Genomic DNA, 20,379 nt, shown 5'->3' with positions numbered 1-20,379 from the left:
AATTACACCAAGTAACAAAGACATACACTTACACCAAGTAACAAAGACATACACTTACACCAAGTAACAAAGACAGCCAATTACACCAAGTAACAAAGACATACACTTTCACCAAGTATTTTGACATACACTGACACCAAGTAACAAAGACATACACTGACACCCAGTAACAAAGACATACACTGACACCAAGTCACAAAGACATACACTGATACCCAGTAACACAGACACACACTTACACCAAGTAACAAAGACATACACTTACACCAAGTAACACAGACACACACTGACACCAAGTAACAAAGACACACACTTACACCAAGTAACACAGATATACACTGACCCCCAGTAACACAGACATGCACTGATACCCAGTAACACAGACACACACTGACACCAAATAACAAAGACATACACTGACACCCAGTAACACAGGCACACACGGACACCAAGTAACAAAGGCACACACTTACACCAAGTCAGAAAGACATACACTGATACCCAGTAGCACAGACACACACTGACACACAGTAACAAAGACATACACTGATACCAATCACAAAGGCATTCACTGATACCCAGTAAGACAGACATGCACTGACACAAAGTAACAAAGACATGCACTGAAACCAAGTAACAAAGACATACACTTACACCAAGTAACAAAGACACACACTTACACCAAGTAACACAGACATACACTTACACCAAGTAACAAACACAGCCAATTACACCAAGTAACAAAGACATACACTTTCACCAAGTATTTTGACATACACTGACACCAAGTAACAAAGACATACACAGATACCCAGTAACACAGACACACACTTACACAAAGTAACAAAGACAAACACTGACACCAAGTCACAAAGACACACACTGACACCCAGTAACACAGACGCACACTGACACCCAGTAACAAAGACATACACTGATACCAATCACAAAGGCATTCACTGATACCCAGTAAGACAGACATACACTGACACCAAGTAACAAAGACATGCACTGACACCAAGTAACAAAGACATACACTTACACCAAGTAACAAAGACACACACTTACACCAAGTAACACAGACATACACTGACACCAAGTAACAAAGACATACACTTACACCAAGTAACAAAGAAAGCCAATTACACCAAGTAACAAAGACATACACTTACACCAAGTAACAAAGACATACACTTACACCAAGTAACAAAGACAGCCAATTACACCAAGTAACAAAGACATACACTTTCACCAAGTATTTTGACATACACTGACACCAAGTAACAAAGACATACACTGACACCCAGTAACAAAGACATACACTGACACCAAGTCACAAAGACATACACTGATACCCAGTAACACAGACACACACTTACACCAAGTAACAAAGACAGACACTGATACCCAGTAACACAGACACACACTTACACCAAGTAATAAAGACATACACTGACACCCAGCAACAAAGACATACACTGACACCCAGTAACACAGACACACACGGACACCAAGTAACAAATACACACACTTACACCAAGTAACACAGACACACACTGACACCCAGTAACACAGACACACACTTACACCAAATAACACAGACATACACTGACACCAAGTAACAAAGACAGACACTGATACCCAGGAAAACAGACACACACTTACACCAAGTAACACAGACACACACTTACACCAAGTAACAATGACATACACTGACACCAAGTAACACAGACATACAATTACACCAAGTAACAAAGACACACAGGTACACCAAGTAACAAAGACAGACACTGATGCCCAGTTACACAGACATACACTGACACCAAGTCACAAAGACACACAATGACACCCAGTAACAAAGACATACACTGACACCTAGTCACAAAGACATACACTGATACACAGACACACACGTACACCAGGTACACAGACATACACTGACACCAAGTAACAAAGACATACACTGACACCCAGGAACACAGACACACACTGACACCAAGTAACAAAGACATACACTGACACCCAGTAACAAAGACATACACTGACACCCAGCAACACAGACACACACGGACACCAAGTAACAAAGACACACACTTACACCAAGTAACACAGACACACACTGACACCCAGTAACACAAACACACACTTACACCAAGTAACACAGACATACACTGACACCAAGTAACAAAGACATACACTTACACCAAGTAACAAAGACAGCCAATTACACCAAGTAACAAAGACATACACTTACACCAAGTAACAAAGACATACACTTACACCAAGTAACAAAGACAGCCAATTACACCAAGTAACAAAGACATACACTTTCACCAAGTATTTTGACATACACTGACACCAAGTAACAAAGACATACAATGACACCCAGTAACAAAGACATACACTGACACCAAGTCACAAAGACATACACTGATACCCAGTAACACAGACACACACTTACACCAAGTAACAAAGACAGACACTGATACCCAGTAACACAGACACACACTTACACCAAGTGATAAAGACATACACTGACACCCAGTAACAAAGACATACACTGACACCCAGTAACACAGACACACACGGACACCAAGTAACAAATACACACACTTACACCAAGTAACACAGACACACACTGACACCCAGTAACACAGACACACACTTACTCCAAGTAACACAGACATACACTGACACCAAGTAACAAAGACAGACACTGATACCCAGGAAAACAGACACACACTTACACCAAGTAACACAGACACACACTTACACCAAGTAACAAAGACATACACTTACACCAAGTAACACAGACGTACAATTACACCAAGTAACAAAGACACACAGGTACACCAAGTAACAAATACAGACACTGATGCCCAGTTACACAGACATACACTGACACCAAGTCACAAAGACACACAATGACACCCAGTAACAAAGACATACACTGACACCTAGTCACAAAGACATACACTGATACACAGACACACACGTACACCAGGTACACAGACATACACTGACACCAAGTAACAAAGACATACACTGATACCCAGTAACACAGACACACACTTACATCAAGTAACAAAGACATACACTGACACCAAGTAACAAAGACATACATTTACACCAAGTAACAAAGACATACACTGACACCAAGTAACAAAGACATACACTGACACCCAGGAACACAGACACACACTGACACCAAGTAACAAAGACATACACTGACACCCAGTAACAAAGACATACACTGACACCCAGCAACACAGACACACACGGACACCAAGTAACAAAGACACACACTTACACCAAGTAACACAGACACACACTGACACACAGTAACACAAACACACACTTACACCAAGTAACACAGACATACACTGACACCAAGTAACAAAGACATACACTGATACCCAGTAACACAGACGCACACTTACACCAAGTAACACAGACATACACTGACACCAAGTAACAAAGACAGACACTGATACCCAGGGAAACAGGCAAACGCTTACACCAAGTAACACAGACATACACTTACACCAAGTAACAAAGACATACACTTACACCAAGTAACACAGACATACACTGACACCAAGTAACAAAGACAGACACTGATACCCAGTAACACAGACACACACTGACACCCAGCTGGAAACACACACTGAACCCCAGTAACACAGACACACACTGACCCCCAGTAACACAGACATACACTGAAACCAAGTCACAAAGACACACAATGACACCCAGTTACAAAGACATACACTGACAACTAGTCACAAAGACATACACTTACACCAAGTAACAAAGACACACACTTACACCAAGTAACACAGACATACACTTACACCAAGTAACAAACACAGCCAATTACACCAAGTAACAAAGACATACACTTTCACCAAGTATTTTGACATACACTGACACCAAGTAACAAAGACATACACAGATACCCAGTAACACAGACACACACTTACACAAAGTAACAAAGACAAACACTGACACCAAGTCACAAAGACACACACTGACACCCAGTAACACAGACGCACACTGACACCCAGTAACAAAGACATACACTGATACCAATCACAAAGGCATTCACTGATACCCAGTAAGACAGACATACACTGACACCAAGTAACAAAGACATGCACTGACACCAAGTAACAAAGACATACACTTACACCAAGTAACAAAGACACACACTTACACCAAGTAACACAGACATACACTGACACCAAGTAACAAAGACATACACTTACACCAAGTAACAAAGACAGCCAATTACACCAAGTAACAAAGACATACACTTACACCAAGTAACAAAGACATACACTTACACCAAGTAACAAAGACAGCCAATTACACCAAGTAACAAAGACATACAGTTTCACCAAGTATTTTGACATACACTGACACCAAGTAACAAAGACATACACTGACACCCAGTAACAAAGACATACACTGACACCAAGTCACAAAGACATACACTGATACCCAGTAACACAGACACACACTTACACCAAGTAACAAAGACAGACACTGATACCCAGTAACACAGACACACACTTACACAAAGTAACAAAGACAAACACTGACACCAAGTCACAAAGACACACACTGACACCCAGTAACACAGACGCACACTGACACCCAGTAACAAAGACATACACTGATACCAATCACAAAGGCATTCACTGATACCCAGTAAGACAGACATACACTGACACCAAGTAACAAAGACATGCACTGACACCAAGTAACAAAGACATACACTTACACCAAGTAACAAAGACACACACTTACACCAAGTAACACAGACATACACTGACACCAAGTAACAAAGACATACACTTACACCAAGTAACAAAGACAGCCAATTACACCAAGTAACAAAGACATACACTTACACCAAGTAACAAAGACATACACTTACACCAAGTAACAAAGACAGCCAATTACACCAAGTAACAAAGACATACACTTTCACCAAGTATTTTGACATACACTGACACCAAGTAACAAAGACATACACTGACACCCAGTAACAAAGACATACACTGACACCAAGTCACAAAGACATACACTGATACCCAGTAACACAGACACACACTTACACCAAGTAACAAAGACAGACACTGATACCCAGTAACACAGACACACACTTACACCAAGTAATAAAGACATACACTGACACCCAGCAACAAAGACATACACTGACACCCAGTAACACAGACACACACGGACACCAAGTAACAAATACACACACTTACACCAAGTAACACAGACACACACTGACACCCAGTAACACAGACACACACTTACACCAAATAACACAGACATACACTGACACCAAGTAACAATGACAGACACTGATACCCAGGAAAACAGACACACACTTACACCAAGTAACACAGACACACACTTACACCAAGTAACAATGACATACACTGACACCAAGTAACACAGACATACAATTACACCAAGTAACAAAGACACACAGGTACACCAAGTAACAAAGACAGACACTGATGCCCAGTTACACAGACATACACTGACACCAAGTCACAAAGACACACAATGACACCCAGTAACAAAGACATACACTGACACCTAGTCACAAAGACATACACTGACACCAAGTAACAAAGACATACACTGACACCCAGGAACACAGACACACACTGACACCAAGTAACAAAGACATACACTGACACCCAGTAACAAAGACATACACTGACACCCAGCAACACAGACACACACGGACACCAAGTAACAAAGACACACACTTACACCAAGTAACACAGACACACACTGACACCCAGTAACACAAACACACACTTACACCAAGTAACACAGACATACACTGACACCAAGTAACAAAGACATACACTTACACCAAGTAACAAAGACAGCCAATTACACCAAGTAACAAAGACATACACTTACACCAAGTAACAAAGACATACACTTACACCAAGTAACAAAGACAGCCAATTACACCAAGTAACAAAGACATACACTTTCACCAAGTATTTTGACATACACTGACACCAAGTAACAAAGACATACACTGACACCCAGTAAAAAAGACATACACTGGCACCAAGTCACAAAGACATACACTGATACCCAGTAACACAGACACACACCTACACCAAGTAACAAAGACAGACACTGATACCCAGTAACACAGACACACACTTACACCAAGTGATAAAGACATACACTGACACCCAGTAACAAAGACATACACTGACACCCAGTAACACAGACACACACGGACACCAAGTAACAAATACACACACTTACACCAAGTAACACAGACACACACTGACACCCAGTAACACAGACACACACTTACTCCAAGTAACACAGACATACACTGACACCAAGTAACAAAGACAGACACTGATACCCAGGAAAACAGACACACACTTACACCAAGTAACACAGACACAGACTTACACCAAGTAACAAAGACATACACTTACACCAAGTAACACAGACGTACAATTACACCAAGTAACAAAGACACACAGGTACACCAAGTAACAAATACAGACACTGATGCCCAGTTACACAGACATACACTGACACCAAGTCACAAAGACACACAATGACACCCAGTAACAAAGACATACACTGACACCTAGTCACAAAGACATACACTGATACACAGACACACACGTACACCAGGTACACAGACATACACTGACACCAAGTAACAAAGACATACACTGATACCCAGTAACACAGACACACACTTACATCAAGTAACAAAGACATACACTGACACCAAGTAACAAAGACATACATTTACACCAAGTAACAAAGACATACACTGACACCAAGTAACAAAGACATACACTGACACCCAGGAACACAGACACACACTGACACCAAGTAACAAAGACATACATTGACACCCAGCAACACAGACACACACGGACACCAAGTAACAAAGACACACACTTACACCAAGTAACACAGACACACACTGACACACAGTAACACAAACACACACTTACACCAAGTAACACAGACATACACTGACACCAAGTAACAAAGACATACACTGATACCCAGTAACACAGACGCACACTTACACCAAGTAACACAGACATACACTGACACCAAGTAACAAAGACAGACACTGATACCCAGGGAAACAGGCAAACGCTTACACCAAGTAACACAGACATACACTTACACCAAGTAACAAAGACATACACTTACACCAAGTAACACAGACATACACTGACACCAAGTAACAAAGACAGACACTGATACCCAGTAACACAGACACACACTGACACCCAGCTGGAAACACACACTGAACCCCAGTAACACAGACACACACTGACCCCCAGTAACACAGACATACACTGAAACCAAGTCACAAAGACACACAATGACACCCAGTTACAAAGACATACACTGACAACTAGTCACAAAGACATACACTGATACACAGACACACACGTACACCAGGTAACACAGACATACACTGACACCAAGTAACAAAGACATACACTGATACCCAGTAACACAGACACACACTTAAACCAAGTAACAAAGACATACACTGACACCAAGTAACAAAGACATACACTTACACCAAGTAACAAAGACATACACTGACACCCAGGAACACAGACACACACTGACACCAAGTAACAAAGTCATACACTGACACCCAGTAACAAAGACATACACTTACAACAAGTAACACAGGCACACACTTACACCAAGTTACACAGACACACACTGACACCCAGTAACACAGACATACACTTACACCAAGTAACACAGACATACACTGACACCAAGTAACAAAGACATACAGTGATACCCAGTAACACAGACACACACTTACACCAAGGAACACAGACAGACACTGATACCTAGGAAAACAGACACACACTTACACCAAGTAACACAGACACACACTTACACCAAGTAACAAAGACATACACTTACACCAAGTAACACAGACATACACTGACACCAAGTAACAAAGACACACAATTACACCAAGTAACAAAGACACACAATTACACCAAGTAACAAAGACAGACACTGATACCCAGTAACACAGACACACACAGACACCCATTTAGAAACACACAGAGAACCCCAGTAACACAGACACACACTGACCCCCAGTAACACAGACTTACACTGACACCAAGTCACAAAGACACACAATGACACCAAGTAACAAAGACATACACTGACACCTAGTCACAAAGACATACACTGATACACAGACACACACGTACACCAAGTAACACAGACATACACTGACACCAAGTAACAAAGACATACACTGATACCCAGTAACACAGACACACACTTACACCAAGTAACAAAGACATACACTGACACCAAGTAACAAAGACATACAATTACACCAAGTAACAAAGACATACACTGACACCCAGGAGCACAGACACACACTGACACCAAGTAAAAAAGACACACACTTACACCAAGTAACAAAGACAGACACTGACACCAAGTAACAAAGACATACACTGACACCAAGTAACACAGACACACACTGACACCCAGTTAGAAATACACACTGACCCCCAGTAACACAGACACACACTGACCCCCAGTAACACAGACATACACTGATACCCAGTAACACACACACACACTTACACCAAGTAACAAAGACATACACTGACACCAAGTAACAAAGACATACACTGATACCCAGTAACAAAGACACACACTTACACCAAGTAACAAAGACATACACTTACACCAAGTAACACAGACACAAACTGACACCAAGTAACATAGACACACACTTACACCAAGTAACACAGATATACACTGACCCCCAGTAACACAGACATGCACTGATACCCAGTAACACAGACACACACTGACACCAAATAACAAAGACATACACTGACACCCAGTAACACAGACACACACGGACACCAATTAACAAAGGCACACACTTACACCAAGTAACACAGACATACACTGACACAAGTAACAAAGACACACAATTACACCAAGTAACAAAGACACACAATTACACCAAGTAACAAAGACAGACACTGATACCCAGTAACACAGAAACAAACTGACACCCATTTAGACACACACACAGAACCCCAGTAACACAGACACACACTGACCCCCAGTAACACAGACATACACTGACATCAAGTAACAAAGACATACACTGACACCAAGTAACAAAGACATACAATTACACCAAGTAACAAAGACATACACTGACACCCAGGAACACAGACACACACTGACACCAAGTAACAAAGACACACACTTACACCAAGTAACAAAGACATACACTGACACCAAGTAACAAAGACATACACTGACACCAAGTAACACAGACACACACTGACACCCAGTTAGAAACACACACTGACCCCCAGTAACACAGACACACACTGACCCCCAGTAACACAGACATACACTGATACCCAGTAACACACACACACACTTACACCAAGTAACAAAGACATACACTGACACCAAGTAACAAAGACATACACTGATACCCAGTAACACAGACACACACTTACACCAAGTAACAAAGACATACACTTACACCAAGTAACACAGACACACACTGACACCAAGTAACAAAGACACACACTTACACCAATTAACACAGATATACACTGACCCCCAGTAACACAGACATGCACTGATACCCAGTAACACAGACACACACTGACACCAAATAACAAAGACATACACTGACACCCAGTAACACAGACACACACGGACACCAAGTAACAAAGGCACACACTTACACCAAGTAACACAGACATACACTGACACCAAGTAACAAAGACACACACTTACACCAAGTAACAAAGACAGACACTGACACCCAGTAACAAAGACATACACTTACAACAAGTAACACAGGCACACACTTACACCAAGTTACACAGACACACACTGACACCCAATAACACAGACATACACTTACACCAAGTAACACAGACATACACTGACACCAAGTAACAAAGACATACACTGATACCCAGTAACACAGACACACACTTACACCAAGGAACACAGACAGACACTGATACCTAGGAAAACAGACACACACTTACACCAAGTAACACAGACACACACTTACACCAAGTAACAAAGACATACACTTACACCAAGTAACACAGACATACACTGACACCAAGTAACAAAGACACACAATTACACCAAGTAACAAAGACACACAATTACACCAAGTAACAAAGACAGACACTGATACCCAGTAACACAGACACACACAGACACCCATTTAGAAACACACAGAGAACCCCAGTAACACAGACACACACTGACCCCCAGTAACACAGACTTACACTGACACCAAGTCACAGAGACACACAATGACACCCAGTAACAAAGACATACACTGACACCTAGTCACAAAGACATACACTGATACACAGACACACACGTACACCAAGTAACACAGACATACACTGACACCAAGTAACAAAGACATACACTGATACCCAGTAACACAGACACACACTTACACCAAGTAACAAAGACATACACTGACACCAAGTAACAAAGACATACAATTACACCAAGTAACAAAGACATACACTGACACCCAGGAGCACAGACACACACTGACACCAAGTAAAAAAGACACACACTTACACCAAGTAACAAAGACAGACACTGACACCAAGTAACAAAGACATACACTGACACCAAGTAACACAGACACACACTGACACCCAGTTAGAAATACACACTGACCCCCAGTAACACAGACACACACTGACCCCCAGTAACACAGACATACACTGATACCCAGTAACACACACACACACTTACACCAAGTAACAAAGACATACACTGACACCAAGTAACAAAGACATACACTGATACCCAGTAACAAAGACACACACTTACACCAAGTAACAAAGACATACACTTACACCAAGTAACACAGACACAAACTGACACCAAGTAACATAGACACACACTTACACCAAGTAACACAGATATACACTGACCCCCAGTAACACAGACATGCACTGATACCCAGTAACACAGACACACACTGACACCAAATAACAAAGACATACACTGACACCCAGTAACACAGACACACACGGACACCAATTAACAAAGGCACACACTTACACCAAGTAACACAGACATACACTGACACAAGTAACAAAGACACACAATTACACCAAGTAACAAAGACACACAATTACACCAAGTAACAAAGACAGACACTGATACCCAGTAACACAGAAACAAACTGACACCCATTTAGACACACACACAGAACCCCAGTAACACAGACACACACTGACCCCCAGTAACACAGACATACACTGACATCAAGTAACAAAGACATACACTGACACCAAGTAACAAAGACATACAATTACACCAAGTAACAAAGACATACACTGACACCCAGGAACACAGACACACACTGACACCAAGTAACAAAGACACACACTTACACCAAGTAACAAAGACATACACTGACACCAAGTAACAAAGACATACACTGACACCAAGTAACACAGACACACACTGACACCCAGTTAGAAACACACACTGACCCCCAGTAACACAGACACACACTGACCCCCAGTAACACAGACATACACTGATACCCAGTAACACACACACACACTTACACCAAGTAACAAAGACATACACTGATACCCAGTAACACAGACACACACTTACACAAAGTAAGACAGACATACACTGACACCAAGCAACAAAGACATGCAGTGATACCCAAGAACACAGAGACACACTGACACCAAGTAACAAAGACATACACTGACACCCAGTAACACAGACACACACTTGCACCAAGTAACAAAGACATACACTGACACCAACTCACAAAGACACACACTGACACCCAGTAACAAAGACATACACTGACACCAAGTCACAAATGCATACACTGATACCCAGTAACACAGACACACACTGACACCAAGTAACACAGACATACACTGACACCAAGTAACAAAGACATACACTGACACCCAGTAACACAGACACACACTTACACCAAGTAACAAAGACAGATACTGATACCCAGTAACACAGACACATACTTACACCATGTAACACAGACATACACTGACACCCAGTAACACGGACACACACGGACACCAAGTAACAAAGACACACACTTACACCAAGTAACACAGACACACACTGACGCCCAGTAACACAGACACATACTTACACCAAGTAACAAAGACATACACTGACACCAAGTAACAAAGACATACACTGACATCAAGTAACAAAGACAGACAATTACACCAAGTAACAATGACATACACTTACACCAAATATTTTGACATACACTGACACCAAGTAACAAAGACATACACTGATACCCAGTAACACCGACACTCACTTACACCAAGTAACAAAGACATACACTGACACCAAGTCACACACTGAAACCCAGTAACAAAAACATACACTTACACCAAGTAACAAAGACATACACTGACACCAAGTAACAAAGACATGCACTGATACCCGGTAACACAGACACACACTTAAACCAAGTAACAAAGACATACACTGAGACCCAGTAACACAGACACACACTTACAGCAAGTAACAAAGTCAGATACTGATACCCAGTAACACAGACACACACTTACACCATGTAACAAAGACATACACTGACACCAAGTAACAAAGACATACACAGACACCCAGTAACACAGGCACACACGGACACCAATTAACAAAGACACACACTGGCACCCAGTCACACAGACACTCACTTACACCAAGTAACAAAGACAAGCGCTGACACCAAGTAACAAAGAAATACACTGATACCCAGTAACACAGACACACACTTACACCAACTAACAAAGACATACACTGATACCCAGTAACACAGACACACACTTACACCAAGTAACACAAACACTCACTTACACCAAGTAACAAAGACATTCACTGACACCACGTCACAAAGACATACACTGACACCAGGTAACAAAGACACACACTTACACCAAGTAACACAGACATACACTGACACCAAGTAACAAAGACATACACTGTTACCCAGTAACACAGACACACACTTACACCAAGTAACAAAGACATACACTGATACCAAGTAACACAGACACACACTTACACCAAGTCGCAAAGACACACATTTACAGCAAGTAACAAAGACATCCACTGACACCAAGTAACAAAGACATACACTTACACCAAGTAACACAGAAATACACTGACACCAAATAACAAAGACACACACTTACACCAAGTAACATAGACATACACTGTCACCATGTAACAAAGACATGCACTGATACCCAGTAACAGAGACACACACTTACACCAAGTAGCAAAGACATACACTGACATCAAGTCACAGAGACAGACACTGACACCCAGTAACAAAGACAAACACTGACACCAAGTAACTAAGACAGACACTGACACCCAGTAACAAAGACAGACAATGACACCACGTCACAAAGACATACACTGACACCAGGTAACAAAGACATACACTTCCACCAAGTAACACAGACATACACTGACACCAAGTAACAAAGACATACACTTACACCAAGTAACAAAGACATACACTGACACCAAGTAACAAAGACATACACTGATACCCAGTAACACAGACACACACTTACACCAAGTAACAAAGACATACACTGATACCCAGTAACACAGACACACACTTACACCAAGTAACAAAGACATCCACTGATACCAAGAGACACAGACACACACTTATACCAAGTAACACAAACACTCACTTACACCAAGTACCAAAGACATACTCTGACACCAAGTAACAAAGACATACAATTACACCAGGTAACAAAGACACACACTTACACCAAGTAACACAGACATACACTGACACCAAGTAACAAAGGCATACACTGTTACCCAGTAACACAGACACACACTTACACCAAGTAACAAAGACATACACTGACACCAAGTAACAAAGACATACACTTACACCAAATAACGCAGACATACACTGACACCAAGAATCAAAGACATACAATTACACCAAATAACAAAGACACACACTTACACCAAGTAACATAGACATACACTGTCACCATGTAGCAAAGACATGCACTGATACCCAGTAACAGAGACACACACTTACACCAAGTAACAAAGACATACACTGACATCAAGTCACAGATACAGACACTGACACCAGGTAACAAAGACATACACCTCCACCAAGTGACACAGACATACACTGACACCAAGTAACAAAGACATACACTGATTCCCAGTAGCACAGACACACGCTGGGCGGCACATTGGCACAATGGTTTGCAGCCTCACAGCTCCAGGGACACGGGCTCGATTCTGGGTACTGCCTGTGCGGAGTTTGCAAGTTCTCCCTGTGTCGGCGTGAGTTTCCTACGGGTGCTTCGGTTTCTTCCCACATGCCAAAGACTTGCAGGTTGTTAGGTTAATTGGACACTATAAATTGACCGTAGTATAGGTAGCTGGTAGGGAAATATTTCGGGACAGGTGGGGATGTGATAGGAATACGGGATTAGTGTAGGATTGGTAGAAATGGGTGGTTGATGGTCGGCACAGACTCGGTTGGCCGAAGGGCCGGTTTCAGTGCTGTGGCACTAATCTAAATACTGACACCCAGTAACATAAACAAACACACACTGACACCCAGTAACATAGAGAAACACTGACACACAGTAACAATGACATACACTGACACACAGACACACACTGTCACCAAGTAACAAAGACAAACACTGACACCAAGTAACAAAGACATACACTGACACCGAGTCACAAAGACATACACTGATAACCAGTAACACAGACACACACTTACACCAAGTAACAACGACATACACTGACACCAAGTAACAAAGACATACACTTACACCAAGTAACAAAGACATACACTGACACCAAGTAACAAAGACATACACTGATACCCAGTAAAAAAGACACACACTGACACCAAGTAACAAAGACAGACACTGACACCAAGTAACAAAGGCATACACTTACATCAAGTAACAAAGACGGACAATTACACCAAGTAACAAAGACATACACTTACACCAAGTATTTTGACATACACTGACACCAAGTAACAAAGACATACACTGATACCCAGTAACACAGACACACACTTACACCAAGTAACAAAGACATACACTGGCACCAAGTCACAAAGACACACACTGACACCCAGGAACAAAGACACACACTGACACCAAGTCACAAAGACATACACTGATACCCAGTAACACAGACACACACTTACACCAAGTAACACAGACATACACTGACACCAAGTAACAAAGACATACACGGATACCCAGTAACACAGACACACACTTACTCCAAGTAACAAAGACAGACACTGATACCCAGTTACACAGACACACACTTACACCAAGTAACAAAGACATACACTGACACCCAGTAACAAAGACATACACTGTCACCCAGTAACACAGACACACACGGACACCAAGTAAAAAAGACACACACTTACACCAAGTAACACAGACACACACTGACACCCAGTAACACAGACACACACTTTCACCATGTAACAAAGACATACACTGACACCAAGTAACAAAGGCAGACACTTATACCAAGTAACAAAGACATACACTTACACCAAGTAACAAAGACATACACTGATACCCAGTAACACAGACACACACTTACACCAAGTAACAAAGACATACACTGATACCAAGTGACACAGACACAAACTTACACCAAGTAACACAAACACTCACTTACACCAAGTAACAAAGACATACACTGACACCAAGTAACAAAGACTTACAATTACACCAAGTCACAAAGACAAACACTTACACCAAGTAACACAGACATACACTGACACCAAGTAACAAAGACATACACTGTTACCCAGTAACACAGACACACACTTACACCAAGTAACAAAGACATACACTGATACCAAGTGACACAGACACACACTTACACCAAGTAACACAAACACTCACTTACACCAAGTAACAAAGACATACACTGATACCCAGTAACACAGACACAAACTTACACCAAGTAACAAAGACATACACTGACACCAAGTCACGAAGACACACACTGACACCCAGGAACAAAGACATACACTGACACCAAGTCACAAAGACATACACTGATACCAGGTAACAAAGACACACACTTACACCAAGTAACACAGACATACACTGACACCAAGTAACAAAGACATACACTGTTACCCAGTAACACAGACACACACTTACACCAAGTAACAAAGACATACACTGATACCAAGTAACACAGACACACACTTACACCAAGTCGCAAAGACACACATTTACACCAAGTAACAAAGACATCCACTGACACCAAGTAACAAAGACACACACTTACACCAAGTAACACAAACACTCACTTACACCAAGTAACAAAGACATACACTGATACCCAGTAACACAGACACACACTTACACCAAGTAACAAAGACATACACTGACACCAAGTCACAAAGACACACACTGACACCCAGGAACAAAGACACACACTGACACCAAGTCACAAAGACATACACTGATACCAGGTAACAAAGACACACACTTACACCAAGTAACACAGACAGACACTGATACCCAGTTGCACAGACACACACTTACACCAAGTAACAAAGACATACACTGACACCCAGTAACAAAGACATACACTGTCACCCAGTAACACAGACACGCACGGACACCAAGTAAAAAAGACACACACTTACACCAAGTAACACAGACACACACTGACACCCAGTAACACAGACACACACTTTCACCATGTAACAAAGACATACACTGACACCAAGTAACAAAGACAGACACTTATACCAAGTAACAAAGACATACACTTACACCAAGTAACAAAGACATACACTGATACCCAGTAACACAGACACACACTTACACCAAGTAACAAAGACATACACTGATACCAAGTGACACAGACACACACTTACACCAAGTAACACAAACACTCACTTACACCAAGTAACAAAGACATACACTGACACCAAGTAACAAAGACATACAATTACACCAAGTCACAAAGACAAACACTTACACCAAGTAACACTGACATACACTGACACCAAGTAACAAAGACATACACTGTTACCCAGTAACACAGACACACACTTACACCAAGTAACAAAGACATACACTGATACCAAGTGACACAGACACACACTTACACCAAGTAACACAAACACTCACTTACACCAAGTAACAAAGACATACACTGACACCAAGTCACAAAGACACACACTGACACCCAGGAACAAAGACACACACTGACACCAAGTCACAAAGACATACACTGATACCCAGTTACACAGACACACACTTACACCAAGTAACAAAGACATACACTGACACCCAGTAACAAAGACATACACTGTCACCCAGTAACACAGACACACACGGACACCAAGTAAAAAAGACACACACTTACACCAAGTAACACAGACACACACTGACACCCAGTAACACAGACACACACTTTCACCATGTAACAAAGACATACACTGACACCAAGTAACAAAGACAGACACTTATACCAAGTAACAAAGACATAAACTTACACCAAGTAACAAAGACATACACTGATACCCAGTAACACAGACACACACTTACACCAAGTAACAAAGACATACACCGATACCAAGTGACACAGACACACACTTACACCAAGTAACACAAACACTCACTTACACCAAGTAACAAAGACATACACTGAGACCAAGTAACAAAGACATACAATTACACCAAGTCACAAAGACAAACACTTACACCAAGTAACACAGACATACACTGACACCAAGTAACAAAGACATACACTGTTACCCAGTAACACAGACACACACTTACACCAAGTAACAAAGACATACACTGATACCAAGTGACACAGAAACACACTTACACCAAGTAACACAAACACTCACTTACACCAAGTAACAAAGACATACACTGACACCAAGTAACGAAGACATACACTGATACCCAGTAACAAAGACACACACTTACACCAAGTAACAAAGACATACACTGATACCAAGTGACACAGACACACACTTACACCAAGTAACACAAACACTCACTTACACCAAGTAACAAAGACATACACTTACACCAAGTAACACAAACACTCACTTACACCAAGTAACAAAGACATACACTGATACCAGGTAACAAAGACACACACTTACACCAAGTAACACAGACATACACTGACACCAAGTAACAAAGACATACACTGTTACCCAGTAACACAGACACACACTTACTCCAAGTAACAAAGACAGACACTGATACCCAGTTGCACAGACACACACTTACACCAAGTAACAAAGACATACACTGACACCCAGTAACAAAGACATACACTGTCACCCAGTAACACAGACACGCACGGACACCAAGTAAAAAAGACACACACTTACACCAAGTAACACAGACACACACTGACACCCAGTAACACAGACACACACTTTCACCATGTAACAAAGACAGACACTTATACCAAGTAACAAAGACATACACTTAACCCAAGTAACAAAGACATACACTGATACCCAGTAACACAGACACACACTTACACCAAGTAACAAAGACATACACTGATACCAAGTGACACAGACACACACTTACACCAAGTAACACAAACACTCACTTACACCAAGTAACAAAGACATACACTGACACCAAGTAACAAAGACATACAATTACACCAAGTCACAAAGACAAACACTTACACCAAGTAACACAGACATACACTGACACCAAGTAACAAAGACATACACTGTTACCCAGTAACACAGACACACACTTACACCAAGTAACAAAGACATACACTGATACCAAGTGACACAGACACACACTTACACCAAGTAACACAAACACTCACTTACACCAAGTAACAAAGACATACACTGATACCCAGTAACACAGACACACACTTACACCAAGTAACAAAGACATACACTGACACCAAGTCACAAAGACACACACTGACACCCAGGAACAAAGACACACACTGACACCAAGTCACAAAGACATACACTGATACCCAGTTACACAGACACACACTTACACCAAGTAACAAAGACATACACTGACACCCAGTAACAAAGACATACACTGTCACCCAGTAACACAGACACACACGGACACCAAGTAAAAAAGACACACACTTACACCAAGTAACACAGACACACACTGACACCCAGTAACACAGACACACACTTTCACCATGTAACAAAGACATACACTGACACCAAGTAACAAAGACAGACACTTATACCAAGTAACAAAGACATACACTTACACCAAGTAACAAAGACATACACTGATACCCAGTAACACAGACACACACTTACACCAAGTAACAAAGACATACACCGATACCAAGTGACACAGACACACACTTACACCAAGTAACACAAACACTCACTTACACCAAGTAACAAAGACATACACTGAGACCAAGTAACAAAGACATACAATTACACCAAGTCACAAAGACAAACACTTACACCAAGTAACACAGACACACACTTACACCAAGTAACAAAGACATACACTGATACCAAGTGACACAGAAACACACTTACACCAAGTAACAGAAACACTCACTTACACCAAGTAACAAAGACATACACTGACACCAAGTAACGAAGACATACGCTGATACCCAGTAACAAAGACACACACTTACACCAAGTAACAAAGACATACACTGATACCAAGTGACACAGACACACACTTACACCAAGTAACACAAACACTCACTTACACCAAGTAACAAAGACATACACTTACACCAAGTAACACAAACACACACTTACACCAAGTAACAAAGACATACACTGGCACCAAGTCACAAAGACACACACTGACACCCAGGAACAAAGACACACACTGACACCAAGTCACAAAGACATACACTGATACCCAGTAACACAGACACACACTTACACCAAGTAACACAGACATACACTGACACCAAGTAACAAAGACATACACGGATACCCAGTAACACAGACACACACTTACTCCAAGTAACAAAGACAGACACTGATACCCAGTTACACAGACACACACTTACACCAAGTAACAAAGACATACACTGACACCCAGTAACAAAGACATACACTGTCACCCAGTAACACAGACACACACGGACACCAAGTAAAAAAGACACACACTTACACCAAGTAACACAGACACACACTGACACCCAGTAACACAGACACACACTTTC

Source organism: Heterodontus francisci, unplaced genomic scaffold, assembly GCF_036365525.1.
Source record: "Heterodontus francisci isolate sHetFra1 unplaced genomic scaffold, sHetFra1.hap1 HAP1_SCAFFOLD_58, whole genome shotgun sequence".
Classification (NCBI taxonomy): Eukaryota; Metazoa; Chordata; class Chondrichthyes; order Heterodontiformes; family Heterodontidae; genus Heterodontus; species Heterodontus francisci.
The sequence above is the reverse complement of the archived record's forward strand: the minus strand, read 5'-3'. Positions refer to the sequence as shown.